The sequence below is a fragment of the Amblyomma americanum genome, chromosome 1, assembly GCF_052857255.1.
Source record: "Amblyomma americanum isolate KBUSLIRL-KWMA chromosome 1, ASM5285725v1, whole genome shotgun sequence".
Classification (NCBI taxonomy): Eukaryota; Metazoa; Arthropoda; class Arachnida; order Ixodida; family Ixodidae; genus Amblyomma; species Amblyomma americanum.
The window spans coordinates 114,893,643-114,911,740 of record NC_135497.1 but is presented as its reverse complement, the minus strand read 5'-3'; the positions used below and the strand labels follow the sequence as shown (position 1 = coordinate 114,911,740).

General features: G+C 46.2%; 1 protein-coding gene across 2 annotated transcripts in view; it reads right to left on the bottom strand.

Annotated features, from left to right (window-relative positions):
* The window catches only part of LOC144113488 (T-box protein H15-like), a 101,917-nt gene that overhangs the window by 24,144 nt on the left and 59,675 nt on the right, over positions 1–18,098 (bottom strand). The gene's annotated exons all lie outside the window — the stretch shown is intronic.

Genomic DNA, 18,098 nt, shown 5'->3' with positions numbered 1-18,098 from the left:
GCGGCACTAAACCACTGAGAAAAGATTCGGCGTTCGGGGCATGCCACTTAATTTAAGCGTTCGTCTATTACGAGTTATTGCAGCGCCAGTGCGCAGATATAAGGCGGGGGGACACAGCTGCGTGTACATAGACGGATGAGCGACGCCAGGCAGCACAGAAGCAGCGCGTCTTGCGTTCCCCGCCACGGTGCGCTCCTTCCGCGGCTGTATACGGCAGCGCGGCGTGCAAACGAATTCTGACACTCTGCTGAGAGACAAGGCCTTTCGACAGCGTACCCGTGCTATCATCATGAAGAGCAAGTGGCCAGCGTGCCGCGGAAGGTGCGGGACGAGGGGAAACCATTAAATGGCGCATGGAGCAAAACAAACGGGCAAAAGGAAAAACAAAGAGCACACGGGACGTGGATATTCCAGCAAGAACAAAAGCAGGCACCCAGTGCAGCCAGGCGCGCGAGCAGGGCACGTCAACCGTGATCTCTTCACGTCGTCCATCAGCGCAAATTTTTGCTTAACTGTTGCTTTCGCTTGGTCGCTTGTGTTTTCATTGCAGGCGAGCCGCCCTTCCTCCCCGCTTATTCCCCCGAGTCGTCGTTTGTGCGGAGGATGTTATATGCATATCCGTCACATTGCGTTTGCCAAAAAAGAAAAGAGAGAGAGAGGGCTCGCCGCATACGGCGTCCCGCGCGCTTTCGTCCCCCGTTCTACTGCGCGCGCTTTTTTATTTTTCTTCTCTTCGCGCCATCACGCCACGAAGAAAAAGCAGCCTTTGACGCTGAGTGCTCGCTGGAGACCTGCAGAGTTTAACGCACACGTGTTGCGGCCGCGCGCGCACGCACACTGGCGCGTGCCATGGGAGGCGGCAAAGCACCGGCGGCGGCTGCTTGCATGCGGCTGCTGCGGGTTTCCTCGGCTGCACGCGTTTTCTCGAACGTGGACGCTTGGTCTTTTCTTGTGGGCGGCGGTGCGAGCTCTTTCTTTTTCGTTTCTCTCTCTCTCCTTATATACGCCCGCACGGCCGCGTGAATTATTTAAGGCGGGTAGCTTTTGACGATGACACTGCGTGGAAGTGCGTGTGTACGCACCACGCGCCAGCGAACGCAAGCGGCGTCCCGGTTTAGCTCGCAGAGATCCCGTCGCTCTAAGGTGCTGGCCGAATGAAGACGGCTCAGATCGTGCCTGAACGCAGTGCCCTGCGTCACTGGCCAGTGGTATATGAAAAAACACTAAAAATTACTGTACACTGTAATATTCCAGGGCTGACAACGCTGTTCCAGGGCTAACAACCTGTGAGTTTTGTAGCCTCGCTTCACGGTGGAACGTCCGCACTGCGTGAACACCCTGTGTTTGGCGACGAAGGACGCGTGCTGCGTTGTATTGAAGTTGCAGCGCCCGGTGGCCCTCACAGTGCGCAGGCCACTGCTGCAGCGGCCTGTGACTTTCAGAGCGCACATTTCGCCTCGTCTTTTTGTTTTACAAGCCCCTCCAGGCACGTAGCCAGAAATTTATTTTCGGGAGAGGCCCAAGACGTTTTTCTGTACCGCTTGAGGGGCTCACCCCCCCCCTTACTTCAACACACCCTTGGATACGTGCCGGCACCCCTCTTCCATTTTCTCCAGTTCAGGGTAGCCAGCCGGACTGGCCAACCTCCCCGCCTTTGCTCTTCCTTTCTCGCTTCCTCAAAGGGTGTTATTCCTGGGATAAGCGAACATCATTTCTACACCTACTGGGGTATTAAAATTTTTGCAGTGATATATGCTTGAAGACCAACAAAGTATATTAAATGACGAATACAATGCAGCCATATGTCATGTCGCATGGTATCTGGTTCTAATGGAAAGCGTCACTGATGATTATACGAGAAGTAACGGAAAGAAAAATTCGTTCGCCCGAGTGATGAGCGATACACTCAACTCAGATAGGTGCGGTAGTACGGATCAGAACGAATTGGTGGCTTGAAGTAGTACAAAGCTGCCAGTTCAATCCGCACGATTCAATCAATACGACCTTATTATAGTGCTCATTAGCACAGGATGTAAAGACGTACACCAAGAACGCACGGGATCATCAGTCACACCATGCATTACGGCCTCGTGCCGTTATCTCACGCAGACGAAACAACGCAGCTTCGTTTTCACCGTCGTATACGCTCTCAGCCAAATGTTAATACTAAGTCATATCAATAAACGCCGTCCTCAGGCAAGGCACGTAGCCAGAATTTTTTTTTTACTTGGCGGTACATGCTCAGCGAGTAGCTTCCAGAATGAAGGGGCCTGTCCCTCCTTTTGGATACGTCCCTGTCCTCAGGATAGAAGCTGCGTTAAATGTCCATATAAAAGCGAAACGGCAAGCTAGCTTTATCTATTTTTTATTCCTAGGCAGCAAGTGTGGTGTTCGCTTAGGATGAGGCAAATAACGACAAGTTGCGACAATTGAATACAAGCAAAGATTTCATTTATTTGTGCCTATTCGCAACAAACGGAGGAGTCAAGATGCTGTGACGCAGCTTTCGTCTTTGTGAAAACTATCCAAGCAACAGCGTTATGCATGGCACCTCTTAAGCTCTAAATCGGTGTAAGGTAGGAACAGTCTTGCCCTCACCTTTCGGGGCGTTTCGGTCTATAGAGGTGCCGCAAGGGCTCCACTACACGGCTAAGAAGCGAAACCCGTTGCCTGCTTGCTTTTGGCAAAGACAGTATGCCTGGCCGCCTTTATTTCCTGCAGGAAAGTCGCGGAGAAGGCCAGTGGCGCAACAGCAGCGGACGAGCAGGAAGCGCATGATGTCTCCTTTGGCGCACGCACCCATGCAGTTGGGCATTCACACTGAGGGGCGTTTCAATTTTCTCTCTTCTGCAACGACAGCTAGCACTAATTCGCCGGATTCGGGCCGAAGTCGATCGAGGCTGCCCACTTCCCACTTCGCCTCCCGGTATGCCTAGAGGCTTGTGGCAACATTGAGAGAGGTCACAAGTCTGGCCGCTCTGCATCATTCGGCCATGGGTCTTGCCGGGCAACGTTCCTTCTGCCGTTATGCGTTCTAACGCGATAGCGTTAGGGAGCTCGAGTCGCAGAAAATCGGGCGCCTTCATCGGCGTCGTTGACCGTGAGCGACAAATCCCCGAAAAATTCCCCGAGAAGCAACCTAGGAGGCAGGTGGTGGTAAGTAAAAAAGGAAGGGAGCTCTCCTCCAGCGCACTCCCGTTTCTAAAAGGGAGTGTGCTAGTGGACAGCTTACTCCCTTTTTTAATCCTATCTGTTTAGAGTGTATGCACAAAGCTACCGGATAGGGGGCATGACGTCTATGCTCTGGTCTCCTCTCTCCGTCGAAGGCCAACTTGGGCAACCAAATTCTAACCAGAAAAAAATATTATTGGCATAGGTTCTCGTGTCGTAATTTATTGGTGTAGAGTCTGAACATGTTTGTCTAGAAGTTTAGGTTGTTGTAAGCTACACCCTAAACATGGATACGCCTGTATGGGAGTAAAAAGTGGAGTAAGCTGTCCTCTAGCGCACACCCTTTTATAAAAGGGAGTGTGATAGAGGACAGCTTACTCCCTTTTTTAATCCTCTCTGTTTAGAGTGTATGCACAAAGCTACCGGATAGGTGGCATGACGTCTATGCTCTGGTCTCCTCTCTCCATCGAAGGCCAACTTGGGCAACCAAATTCTAACCAGAAAAAAATATTATTGGCGTAGGTTCTCGTGTCGTAATTTATTGGTGTAGAGTCTGAACATGTTTGTCTAGAAGTTTAGGTTGTTGTAAGCTACACCCTAAACATGGATACGCCTGTATGGGAGTAAAAAGTGGAGTAAGCTGTCCTCTAGCGCACACCCTTTTATAAAAGGGAGTGTGATAGAGGACAGCTTACTCCCTTTTTTAATCCTCTCTGTTTAGAGTGTATGCACAAAGCTACCGGATAGGTGGCATGACGTCTATGCTCTGGTCTCCTCTCTCCATCGAAGGCCAACTTGGGCAACCAAATTCTAACCAGAAAAAAATATTATTGGCGTAGGTTCTCGTGTCGTAATTTATTGGTGTAGAGTCTGAACATGTTTGTCTAGAAGTTTAGGTTGTTGTAAGCTACACCCTAAACATGGATACGCCTGTATGGGAGTAAAAAGTGGAGTAAGCTGTCCTCTAGCGCACACCCTTTTATAAAAGGGAGTGTGATAGAGGACAGCTTACTCCCTTTTTTAATCCTCTCTGTTTAGAGTGTATGCACAAAGCTACCGGATAGGGGGCATGACGTCTATGCTCTGGTCTCCTCTCTCCATCGAAGGCCAACTTGGGCAACCAAATTCTAACCAGAAAAAAATATTATTGGCATAGGTTCTCGTGTCGTAATTTATTGGTGTAGAGTCTGAACATGTTTGTCTAGAAGTTTAGGTTGTTGTAAGCTACACCCTAAACATGGATACGCCTGTATGGGAGTAAAAAGTGGAGTAAGCTGTCCTCTAGCGCACACCCTTTTATAAAAGGGAGTGTGATAGCTTACTCCCTTTTTTAATCCTCTCTGTTTAGAGTGTATGCACAAAGCTACCGGATAGGTGGCATGACGTCTATGCTCTGGTCTCCTTTCTCCATCGAAGGCCAACTTGGGCAACCAAATTCTAACCAGAAAAAAATATTATTGGCATAGGTTCTCGTGTCGTAATTTATTGGTGTAGAGTCTGAACATGTTTGTCTAGAAGTTTAGGTTGTTGTAAGCTACACCCTAAACATGGATACGCCTGTATGGGAGTAAAAAGTGGAGTAAGCTGTCCTCTAGCGCACACCCTTTTATAAAAGGGAGTGTGATAGAGGACAGCTTACTCCCTTTTTTAATCCTCTCTGTTTAGAGTGTATGCACAAAGCTACCGGATAGGTGGCATGACGTCTATGCTCTGGTCTCCTCTCTCCATCGAAGGCCAACTTGGGCAACCAAATTCTAACCAGAAAAAAATATTATTGGCGTAGGTTCTCGTGTCGTAATTTATTGGTGTAGAGTCTGAACATGTTTGTCTAGAAGTTTAGGTTGTTGTAAGCTACACCCTAAACATGGATACGCCTGTATGGGAGTAAAAAGTGGAGTAAGCTGTCCTCTAGGGCACACCCTTTTATAAAAGGGAGTGTGATAGAGGACAGCTTACTCCCTTTTTTAATCCTCTCTGTTTAGAGTGTATGCACAAAGCTACCGGATAGGGGGCATGACGTCTATGCTCTGGTCTCCTCTCTCCATCGAAGGCCAACTTGGGCAACCAAATTCTAACCAGAGAAAAATATTATTGGCATAGGTTCTCGTGTCGTAATTTATTGGTGTAGAGTCTGAACATGTTTGTCTAGAAGTTTAGGTTGTTGTAAGCTACACCCTAAACATGGATACGCCTGTATGGGAGTAAAAAGTGGAGTAAGCTGTCCTCTAGCGCACACCCTTTTATAAAAGGGAGTGTGATAGAGGACAGCTTACTCCCTTTTTTAATCCTCTCTGTTTAGAGTGTATGCACAAAGCTACCGGATAGGGGGCATGACGTCTATGCTCTGGTCTCCTCTCTCCATCGAAGGCCAACTTGGGCAACCAAATTCTAACCAGAAAAAATATTATTGGCATAGGTTCTCGTGTCGTAATTTATTGGTGTAGAGTCTGAACATGTTTGTCTAGAAGTTTAGGTTGTTGTAAGCTACACCCTAAACATGGATACGCCTGTATGGGAGTAAAAAGTGGAGTAAGCTGTCCTCTAGCGCACACCCTTTTATAAAAGGGAGTGTGATAGAGGACAGCTTACTCCCTTTTTTAATCCTCTCTGTTTAGAGTGTATGCACAAAGCTACCGGATAGGGGGCATGACGTCTATGCTCTGGTCTCCTCTCTCCATCGAAGGCCAACTTGGGCAACCAAATTCTAACCAGAAAAAAATATTATTGGCATAGGTTCTCGTGTCGTAATTTATTGGTGTAGAGTCTGAACATGTTTGTCTAGAAGTTTAGGTTGTTGTAAGCTACACCCTAAACATGGATACGCCTGTATGGGAGTAAAAAGTGCAGTAAGCTGTCCTCTAGCGCACACCCTTTTATAAAAGGGAGTGTGATAGAGGACAGCTTACTCCCTTTTTTAATCCTCTCTGTTTAGAGTGTATGCACAAAGCTACCGGATAGGGGGCATGACGTCTATGCTCTGGTCTCCTCTCTCCATCGAAGGCCAACTTGGGCAACCAAATTCTAACCAGAAAAAATATTATTGGCATAGGTTCTCGTGTCGTAATTTATTGGTGTAGAGTCTGAACATGTTTGTCTAGAAGTTTAGGTTGTTGTAAGCTACACCCTAAACATGGATACGCCTGTATGGGAGTAAAAAGTGGAGTAAGCTGTCCTCTAGCGCACACCCTTTTATAAAAGGGAGTGTGATAGAGGACAGCTTACTCCCTTTTTTAATCCTCTCTGTTTAGAGTGTATGCACAAAGCTACCGGATAGGTGGCATGACGTCTATGCTCTGGTCTCCTCTCTCCATCGAAGGCCAACTTGGGCAACCAAATTCTAACCAGAAAAAATATTATTGGCATAGGTTCTCGTGTCGTAATTTATTGGTGTAGAGTCTGAACATGTTTGTCTAGAAGTTTAGGTTGTTGTAAGCTACACCCTAAACATGGATACGCCTGTATGGGAGTAAAAAGTGGAGTAAGCTGTCCTCTAGCGCACACCCTTTTATAAAAGGGAGTGTGATAGAGGACAGCTTACTCCCTTTTTTAATCCTCTCTGTTTAGAGTGTATGCACAAAGCTACCGGATAGGTGGCATGACGTCTATGCTCTGGTCTCCTCTCTCCATCGAAGGCCAACTTGGGCAACCAAATTCTAACCAGAAAAAAATATTATTGGCATAGGTTCTCGTGTCGTAATTTATTGGTGTAGAGTCTGAACATGTTTGTCTAGAAGTTTAGGTTGTTGTAAGCTACACCCTAAACATGGATACGCCTGTATGGGAGTAAAAAGTGGAGTAAGCTGTCCTCTAGCGCACACCCTTTTATAAAAGGGAGTGTGATAGAGGACAGCTTACTCCCTTTTTTAATCCTCTCTGTTTAGAGTGTATGCACAAAGCTACCGGATAGGTGGCATGACGTCTATGCTCTGGTCTCCTCTCTCCATCGAAGGCCAACTTGGGCAACCAAATTCTAACCAGAAAAAAATATTATTGGCGTAGGTTCTCGTGTCGTAATTTATTGGTGTAGAGTCTGAACATGTTTGTCTAGAAGTTTAGGTTGTTGTAAGCTACACCCTAAACATGGATACGCCTGTATGGGAGTAAAAAGTGGAGTAAGCTGTCCTCTAGCGCACACCCTTTTATAAAAGGGAGTGTGATAGAGGACAGCTTACTCCCTTTTTTAATCCTCTCTGTTTAGAGTGTATGCACAAAGCTACCGGATAGGGGGCATGACGTCTATGCTCTGGTCTCCTCTCTCCATCGAAGGCCAACTTGGGCAACCAAATTCTAACCAGAAAAAAATATTATTGGCATAGGTTCTCGTGTCGTAATTTATTGGTGTAGAGTCTGAACATGTTTGTCTAGAAGTTTAGGTTGTTGTAAGCTACACCCTAAACATGGATACGCCTGTATGGGAGTAAAAAGTGGAGTAAGCTGTCCTCTAGCGCACACCCTTTTATAAAAGGGAGTGTGATAGAGGACAGCTTACTCCCTTTTTTAATCCTCTCTGTTTAGAGTGTATGCACAAAGCTACCGGATAGGTGGCATGACGTCTATGCTCTGGTCTCCTCTCTCCATCGAAGGCCAACTTGGGCAACCAAATTCTAACCAGAAAAAAATATTATTGGCGTAGGTTCTCGTGTCGTAATTTATTGGTGTAGAGTCTGAACATGTTTGTCTAGAAGTTTAGGTTGTTGTAAGCTACACCCTAAACATGGATACGCCTGTATGGGAGTAAAAAGTGGAGTAAGCTGTCCTCTAGCGCACACCCTTTTATAAAAGGGAGTGTGATAGAGGACAGCTTACTCCCTTTTTTAATCCTCTCTGTTTAGAGTGTATGCACAAAGCTACCGGATAGGGGGCATGACGTCTATGCTCTGGTCTCCTCTCTCCATCGAAGGCCAACTTGGGCAACCAAATTCTAACCAGAAAAAAATATTATTGGCATAGGTTCTCGTGTCGTAATTTATTGGTGTAGAGTCTGAACATGTTTGTCTAGAAGTTTAGGTTGTTGTAAGCTACACCCTAAACATGGATACGCCTGTATGGGAGTAAAAAGTGGAGTAAGCTGTCCTCTAGCGCACACCCTTTTATAAAAGGGAGTGTGATAGAGGACAGCTTACTCCCTTTTTTAATCCTCTCTGTTTAGAGTGTATGCACAAAGCTACCGGATAGGGGGCATGACGTCTATGCTCTGGTCTCCTCTCTCCATCGAAGGCCAACTTGGGCAACCAAATTCTAACCAGAAAAAATATTATTGGCATAGGTTCTCGTGTCGTAATTTATTGGTGTAGAGTCTGAACATGTTTGTCTAGAAGTTTAGGTTGTTGTAAGCTACACCCTAAACATGGATACGCCTGTATGGGAGTAAAAAGTGGAGTAAGCTGTCCTCTAGCGCACACCCTTTTATAAAAGGGAGTGTGATAGAGGACAGCTTACTCCCTTTTTTAATCCTCTCTGTTTAGAGTGTATGCACAAAGCTACCGGATAGGGGGCATGACGTCTATGCTCTGGTCTCCTCTCTCCATCGAAGGCCAACTTGGGCAACCAAATTCTAACCAGAAAAAAATATTATTGGCATAGGTTCTCGTGTCGTAATTTATTGGTGTAGAGTCTGAACATGTTTGTCTAGAAGTTTAGGTTGTTGTAAGCTACACCCTAAACATGGATACGCCTGTATGGGAGTAAAAAGTGCAGTAAGCTGTCCTCTAGCGCACACCCTTTTATAAAAGGGAGTGTGATAGAGGACAGCTTACTCCCTTTTTTAATCCTCTCTGTTTAGAGTGTATGCACAAAGCTACCGGATAGGGGGCATGACGTCTATGCTCTGGTCTCCTCTCTCCATCGAAGGCCAACTTGGGCAACCAAATTCTAACCAGAAAAAATATTATTGGCATAGGTTCTCGTGTCGTAATTTATTGGTGTAGAGTCTGAACATGTTTGTCTAGAAGTTTAGGTTGTTGTAAGCTACACCCTAAACATGGATACGCCTGTATGGGAGTAAAAAGTGGAGTAAGCTGTCCTCTAGCGCACACCCTTTTATAAAAGGGAGTGTGATAGAGGACAGCTTACTCCCTTTTTTAATCCTCTCTGTTTAGAGTGTATGCACAAAGCTACCGGATAGGTGGCATGACGTCTATGCTCTGGTCTCCTCTCTCCATCGAAGGCCAACTTGGGCAACCAAATTCTAACCAGAAAAAATATTATTGGCATAGGTTCTCGTGTCGTAATTTATTGGTGTAGAGTCTGAACATGTTTGTCTAGAAGTTTAGGTTGTTGCAAGCTACACCCTAAACATGGATACGCCTGTATGGGAGTAAAAAGTGGAGTAAGCTGTCCTCTAGCGCACAGCCTTTTATAAAAGGGAGTGTGATAGAGGACAGCTTACTCCCTTTTTTAATCCTCTCTGTTTAGAGTGTATGCACAAAGCTACCGGATAGGTGGCATGACGTCTATGCTCTGGTCTCCTCTCTCCATCGAAGGCCAACTTGGGCAACCAAATTCTAACCAGAAAAAAATATTATTGGCGTAGGTTCTCGTGTCGTAATTTATTGGTGTAGAGTCTGAACATGTTTGTCTAGAAGTTTAGGTTGTTGTAAGCTACACCCTAAACATGGATACGCCTGTATGGGAGTAAAAAGTGGAGTAAGCTGTCCTCTAGCGCACACCCTTTTATAAAAGGGAGTGTGATAGAGGACAGCTTACTCCCTTTTTTAATCCTCGCTGTTTAGAGTGTATGCACAAAGCTACCGGATAGGTGGCATGACGTCTATGCTCTGGTCTCCTCTCTCCATCGAAGGCCAACTTGGGCAACCAAATTCTAACCAGAAAAAAATATTATTGGCATAGGTTCTCGTGTCGTAATTTATTGGTGTAGAGTCTGAACATGTTTGTCTAGAAGTTTAGGTTGTTGTAAGCTACACCCTAAACATGGATACGCCTGTATGGGAGTAAAAAGTGGAGTAAGCTGTCCTCTAGCGCACACCCTTTTATAAAAGGGAGTGTGATAGAGGACAGCTTACTCCCTTTTTTAATCCTCTCTGTTTAGAGTGTATGCACAAAGCTACCGGATAGGGGGCATGACGTCTATGCTCTGGTCTCCTCTCTCCATCGAAGGCCAACTTGGGCAACCAAATTCTAACCAGAAAAAATATTATTGGCATAGGTTCTCGTGTCGTAATTTATTGGTGTAGAGTCTGAACATGTTTGTCTAGAAGTTTAGGTTGTTGTAAGCTACACCCTAAACATGGATACGCCTGTATGGGAGTAAAAAGTGGAGTAAGCTGTCCTCTAGCGCACACCCTTTTATAAAAGGGAGTGTGATAGAGGACAGCTTACTCCCTTTTTTAATCCTCTCTGTTTAGAGTGTATGCACAAAGCTACCGGATAGGTGGCATGACGTCTATGCTCTGGTCTCCTCTCTCCATCGAAGGCCAACTTGGGCAACCAAATTCTAACCAGAAAAAATATTATTGGCATAGGTTCTCGTGTCGTAATTTATTGGTGTAGAGTCTGAACATGTTTGTCTAGAAGTTTAGGTTGTTGTAAGCTACACCCTAAACATGGATACGCCTGTATGGGAGTAAAAAGAGGAGTAAGCTGTCCTCTAGCGCACACCCTTTTATAAAAGGGAGTGTGATAGAGGACAGCTTACTCCCTTTTTTAATCCTCTCTGTTTAGAGTGTATGCACAAAGCTACCGGATAGGGGGCATGACGTCTATGCTCTGGTCTCCTCTCTCCATCGAAGGCCAACTTGGGCAACCAAATTCTAACCAGAAAAAATATTATTGGCATAGGTTCTCGTGTCGTAATTTATTGGTGTAGAGTCTGAACATGTTTGTCTAGAAGTTTAGGTTGTTGTAAGCTACACCCTAAACATGGATACGCCTGTATGGGAGTAAAAAGTGGAGTAAGCTGTCCTCTAGCGCACACCCTTTTATAAAAGGGAGTGTGCTAGTGGATAGCTTACTCCCTTTTTTAATCCTCTCTGTTTAGAGTGTATGCACAAAGCTACCGGATAGGTGGCATGACGTCTATGCTCTGGTCTCCTCTCTCCATCGAAGGCCAACTTGGGCAACCCAAATTCTAACCAGAAAAAAAAAATTATTGGCATAGGTTCTCGTGGCGTAATTTATTGGTGTACAGTCTGAACATGTTTGTCTAGAGGTTGAGGTTGTTGTAAGCTACACCCTAAACATGGATACGCCTGTATGGGAGTAAAAAGTGGAGTAAGCTGTCCTCTAGCGCACTCCCTTTTATAAAAGGGAGTGTGATAGAGGACAGCTCACTCCCTTTTTTAATCCTCTCTGTTTAGAGTGTATGCACAAAGCTACCGGATAGGTGGCATGACGTCTATGCTCTGGTCTCCTCTCTCCATCGAAGGGCAGCTTGGGCAGCCAAATTCTAACCAGAAAAAAAATTATTGGCATAGGTTCTCGTGGCGTAATTTATTGATGTAGAGTCTGAACATGTTTGTCTAGAGGTTGAGGTTGTAAGCTACACCGTAAACACGCATACGCCTATATGGGAGTAAAAAGTGGAGTAAGCTGTCCTCTAGCGCACACCCTTTTATAAAAGGGAGTGTGATAGAGGACAGCTCACTCCCTTTTTCGAACGTTGCTGTCAATGTTCCCGGCGAAGAGCTTTGTGTGTTCGACACCCATCGAAGAGCTTTGTGTCTTCGTTTCCATTTTTGTGCATTTTCAGTTTTCGTTCTTGAGAAAAAAAAGGTCGGTAATGCACTCACCACTGCCATCACTAATGCTGAAAAAAGTTTCTGCAGACTAGCGCTAAACAGTTTTGTATTATTGTCACTAGATGGCGCCACTGTGTGTACAGCCGCTTGAGGGATGCTAACGCAATATGTAGCGCGTTTATTACGCTTGGATGACTCTGACGGATTAATTGGGACGTGGTAACAATAACAAGGTATGTCGGAAGCTCGTGAGCTACAGCCGCTGTGTCGCTACGAGCCCCCCCCCCCCTGTCCGCCTCTCCTCGCTCGGTTGTTCGAAGAGCGACCACTAGAGGGGCGCTACGCTACGGGCATTCACCATGCATTAGGTGCATTACCTGTTAGATTGTCAGAGATTTAGCCATTATTCTTCAGCAGGCAAATCCAGCGAGAGCGATTCGGACTGCATTTTTTTTAAAGGCAGAAATGCCCTATAACGACTAAATAATGCTGCCACCCATTCCACCGGTCGTTCCGCAGTTTTCCTGTAGGAATACATTTGCGCCATTGCCAGTGCATGACATTGCCTAGTGGCTCGGCAAGCGTGGACATGGAAACATCCATCACGCATTTTGACATGTGCAGATACTATAAACTTGGTGTGTGACGTAGAAGTAGTTCTTAACTGTGATTGACTGTGCTTAACAGCACGTACAGCAATGCCACTTAAACGATGCCGTATCTGTGGGTCCGTGCAAGAAAAGAGATGGTGTTGGAGCACGGTTCGAAAACTATGTAGTTCACAGTGTTGAAAGCGGGCCGTTTGTAAAGACAGCAACAATAGCGAGCAACAAAAGATACAGGGGATAATAAAAGCGGTAATTCGAAAGCAACAGCCTGCGATTAATTCGGAATAAGTGAGCTTTCGAGTCATATTACACAAGACCCAGTTCACGGCTATCAAGAAATCAAAGGAAACTCAGCTGAACATACCCAACAATTCTGGACAAAAGCATTTTTGAGCGGGAAACCGTTTATGAACGCAATTTTCGTATATAATGTAAGATTTCACTACAACAATCAATATATCTCCAGATCATCGGACGGCAGTCTTGTATTTTTTTTTCTATTCGCGTTTTCGCTATCGTCAAAAGCGTTCCCCATTGGTTTTCTACGGCAGTCTTAACTGTTCGATGCGATCGATGGAAACGCTTTGAAAGAGAGATTTGGCTACACATCAAAAGAATGGACCATTGCCTTCTGTAACAGTATCTAACAATTATCCAATTTTCAAAATTTTTGTCCGAGAAAGTTGGACATGTCAAGCTCAAAAGGCAGCGTATACGCGCCGCACCCACGTTTTCCTTGGCAAAGGCAGCTGACCCTGTCTGGCCGTTGGCACATCGCCGCGGCCGTGCTGGCGTATAGTGACGGCTCTCCGAAACAAACATGTCTCTGCTTCTCACCGAACCTGGCGACTTTGATCTGGACAGGTTTCGCAGTTGCACTTTTCTCACACCGTCGCGTAGTATAATACTGCTGCGAACGCCTGCTGCGCAACGGCGCTAAGCCGGGAACAAGGCGCGTTCGACTCCGCGCAGGGAGCAACTCTTTCATTGCGCCTATAAAAAATGCAGCTTTTCTTGGAGAAAAGCCATGGCGCGTTAAAATGCATGCCGTCATCCCCGACGGCGGCGTGTGTACAGCGAGGCGAAGTGCAGCGCTTCGGCGCGTAATAAGCAGCATGGAACGGACGAAACTAGAAACAAAAGCCCGAACCTCCTAAGGAAAATAAAAATAAATAAAGGCGCCATTCGCGCGTCTCGCGCTTTAAATATTCATAACGCTTATCGCTTGCCTCGTTCACACGTCAGCTCCAATTGAGTCGTGCTGTAACCTGTCGTCGCAGGAACTGGCGAAACCAGAAACCAGTTGAAAAAAAGAAAGGCAGGAAGCTAGAGGAAGAAAGGCTGGAAAGAGAAGTTTGTGTTGCTGCATATTTTACAATATTGAAGATATATATTTTTTTCTGTGTATGGTGATGCATGGCTTGAATGAAAAAGGAAACATAGTATAGAACTATTTTGTACTAAGGTTAATTGCCATTAGAAGAGTGAAAAAAATGCTATGTGTGGCAGCCCATATATACATACGCAGAAAGCAAACGCGATGAGCAGTATTCAGACGAGCGCCGTTAAGAAACTTACACCGAAATGTCCTTACAAATGCGTTCGTTGACGTGTTCTTACGGTTTGCCCAGAGCTTACACCGGGCAAGGGCGCAAGCATTGAAGTATTGAAACTAGTTTAATTCAGGCGACTTGGACGGTATTGAGTTTCGCGGACCACAAGTACACCGTGTTTGAATGGGCCGATAGTACTTGCCACAGATCCCGCGTATGTTTAATAGCAATTTTAACCGCGCCCCCGCCGAGGCATACAATTAACTTGGTCATGCAGCAAGAGTTCACTGACACATTCCTAAAACGCAAATGTAGTTACACTGGTATGTGGGGGAGGGATCTGGTACTGCATCGATATGCAAGTCGGCACCTGCGTTTCTGTCAGTTGGACGCACAAGTGCGCGCCCACACCAGCGAGTCGCGAAGGTCGCACGACCGGTTCCGGTGGATTCGCTACGGTCGCGTAGTCGAAAAGCGCATTCGCATTGGTGAATCGCAGGGGTCGTGCGACCGGTTTTTGGTGAACTCGTCAAGTGCGCGGAGTCGAGAAACGCGTTCATACTCGGCAAGTTGCAAAGGGCGGACGACCGGTTTGGGTCGTTTCTTCGTGGTCGCGGAGCCCCAAACGCGATTTATTCGGATAAGACGCTCGCTGGCCGCCTTTTTGCGACGTCATAACTGCTTGGCCAATCCGTGGCGCTGCGAGAGATCCTCCCGCGCCATGAAACGTTTGCTTGCATCTGGGTTCCCGTAGGGTGCCTTCATGGCCAGCTTCCCTTAGTGTTCCTACAGAAACACTATAGCTTCCCGTACCGCGCGGTGGCCTCTAGCGTCAGCAGCTGCCGTTGGAGGTTTACGTCATTCGTACTCCGTGAATAAATAACATTTTGGAGCCAGTTGGTGGATGGTGTCGCACATGGGTGTTGTGTGGTGTTTGATACGGTACACATTTAATTTGAGCGCGCATGGACCGAGCGCCTGCTAATATCGCGCTCGTCTCCTAAGCCTGAACTTCTTTATTGGCACGCAGGAGGCGACAGATAGTGGACATTCGACAATGGTTCGCACATGTGTCACGCGTGTCACAAGTGTCACGTATACATATTACAACATTACTGTGAGCATTGCGTATACAACATTACTGTAAGCTGTTGAGCATCAGTTGCTTGTCCGCAAAACAGCGTCCAGCACCTCCTCGACCCACTGGTCGCAGAGGTCCTGTAAAAGGCCTCTTCTCCCTTGTCGCTGATTGCGAGCTCTTCGCGCGACCCTAATTCGCGACTTGCCAGTACGCCCGCAAAACGACCTATCGACGCAATCGCTCGGTGAACCATTTTTTTCCCCCGACGCGACTTCAGGTCGTAAATTTCCTTAGCCAGTCAACGGCTGCGCGGGAAATGGCGCCACGACGCGTCACGTTTGTTTAGATCCGACTTTTTGGATGTATTTTGGCGCGGCTACATCACGCCAAAATACACGAGTTTTCAACAAGCTTTCCGGCAAAGCAACTGCTCCAGTTCACGTAACTAGTCTAAATAGCCAAAATTTGTTGGCCACAGCGCCGAGGATAACTGCACCATAAAAATTCTAAAAACTGATACGGATATTATTTACGGTGGTCTTCACACCTCACGGTAAATAAGGAGGCTAACAGTAATAATTAAATAGTTAACTACTCAATATTAGTCAACTAGCCTACTAGTTAGCAAGTCTCAGCTCTATTCTGATGCGCTTCAACGCTGGCAATGCTATGCCCTATTTTTAAATATTGTAGAACACCTTAGGTGAAATTGGTTTGGTTGGTTTTTGGTGGAAAGGAAATGGCGCAGTATCTGTCTCATATATCGTTGGACACCTGAACCGCGCCGTAAGGGAAGGGATAAAGGAGGGAGTGAAAGAAGAAAAGGAAGAAGAGGTGCCGTAGTGGAGGGCTCCGGAATAATTTCGACCACCTGGGGATCTTTAACGTGCACTGACATCGCACAGCACACGGGCGCCTTAGCGTTTTTCCTCCATAAAAACGCAGCCGCCGCGGTCGGGTTCGAACCCGGGAAGTCCGGATCAGTAGTCGAGCGCCCTACCCACTGAGCCACCGCGGCGGGGTAGGTGAAACACCCGGTATATCTTTTGAGACAAATATCCTCCTCCGTCATTTTATCTCGAAGAGGAAATTTTTTATCATTTATCCATGTAATCATTACCCATGTACCTATGCTAGGCGCGGTGATGCCGACAAATAGAAGAGAGGAAAGGCGCTCATTTTTCCGTCTTCGAGCGGAAAGAGTTCTCATCATGGCTGTTTTCATTGCTGATTCTTGAGAGAGCAGAGAAATCCATAGTAAATTTACTTAAATTACACGCATAAAAGAGCGGACGATGACGATGATCGTAGCAGACGAAGAATGGACCGTTATCGTCAATATTTCCATAACAGTAGCTTACAATTTTTGAATTCAATATTTTTGTCCGAGAATGTTGTACATGAGTTAGTCTTGGTCGGCACTTCCTCTGGTATATTTGGAAAGAGGGCCGTGATTGCCGTTTTTTTTTTGTCTTTCGAAAATCGCAAAACAATTCTAGAATTCTTGGACATTAATTTTAGTTGCGAGGCAACTGTGGAATATTGTAAAGTACTGTTATGGAAATATTGGAGGTAAGGGTCCATTCTTCCGATGCGTAGCAAGATCTTTCTTTTAAAGTTTGTTCATCGCTAGTAGTTAAGAGTGCCATATAAAGCCAATTAGGAATGTTGTTTACGACAGCAAAAGCGTTAATAGCAAAACAGTGCAATCCTGGCGAGGGGATATCTGGAGATATATATATTACTCAAAACAAAACATTCGACAGAAATATGTCTGGCCGGCAATGAAGTTTAACTTAAATTAGAAAGAACGCCAACCAAAAAATGAAAAAAAAAATAGGACGTTTCTGAACCTACTCCGGCGACTTGCAGCTTTCCTTTTTAAGCCCTCGTTAAGTCAGCCACCGGGTCACTGACCGTAGGCCGTGGAAATTTTACGATACATGAAAAAATTGCGTTCATAGACTAACGTTCTTGTCCAGAATTTCTGGGTATGTAAATGTCGCGGTGTGAAAAAAAAAAGTCTCTGGTGTAGCAAGTTTCGCGCCGTATGCGTACGCATTGCGGCGTAAGCATTACAACTGTTTAACCCCCTCCCCTTGAAGCCCGCTGAAGCTATAAATATATAGAATCCACCCTTGGGAGGAAGCACCACCCACTAGCGACCTTCGCATCGCACCCCACTAGCTAGAAGGCAGCCTCAATCCGCCCCCACCGCCACCCTCGATTCACGTGCCCACCCCATCCCCGCTCTACCTCACCCAGCGGAACGAAAAATAGGCGGCGAAATTGAATTGACAGAAGCAGTGGGAAAACCAGCTACCCTCCAGAAGCACCCCCCCCCCCTCCAGCCTCCTCCCACTCGGACTATCATGACCTCGCAGAAGCGACAGCGGCAAGCATTCGGGTAAGTCATTCATCGTAAATAACACTGCCAGGCCAGACAGCTAATGCAAGACGAATGCATTACTGCGGCAAGTTCAGGTAAACCAGCAAAATGAAATACTAAATGAATCGACGCAAGTGTATGAAAACATATGAAAAGAGTGGAAAAGTAGCAATTAAAAAAAGCACAATTTGGAAAACTTTAACCGTAAAAGCATTAAGGCAAAATCGCCACTGGTTACGCAGGATCCTCACATCTGATTGCCTGATCGCCTGGTCATTTGTATCTTTTAAGGAGCGCAAGCTGATGTGGTCATCTTCCGAGGCCATTCTTCTTTCTGTGGGCAAGGATGGCGACATGAGCAGGCGTGCCATGAAAGCCCTTTTGAGAATTTTCCAGGGATGCAGTGCGTATTATATACGTTCCTTGTGGAAATGCTGCGTGTGTACGTGTGACGTTTGTACGTATTGGCACCCTTGTCGAGAGTAGCCTGCCACTTACGAGGAAGGTTACAAACTGCGAAAAAGGACAGCACCTCCTGTCCTCGTACCCTTCCGTAGTTTTTAACCTTCCTCGAAAATGGACCAACTAGCCCGCAAGAAC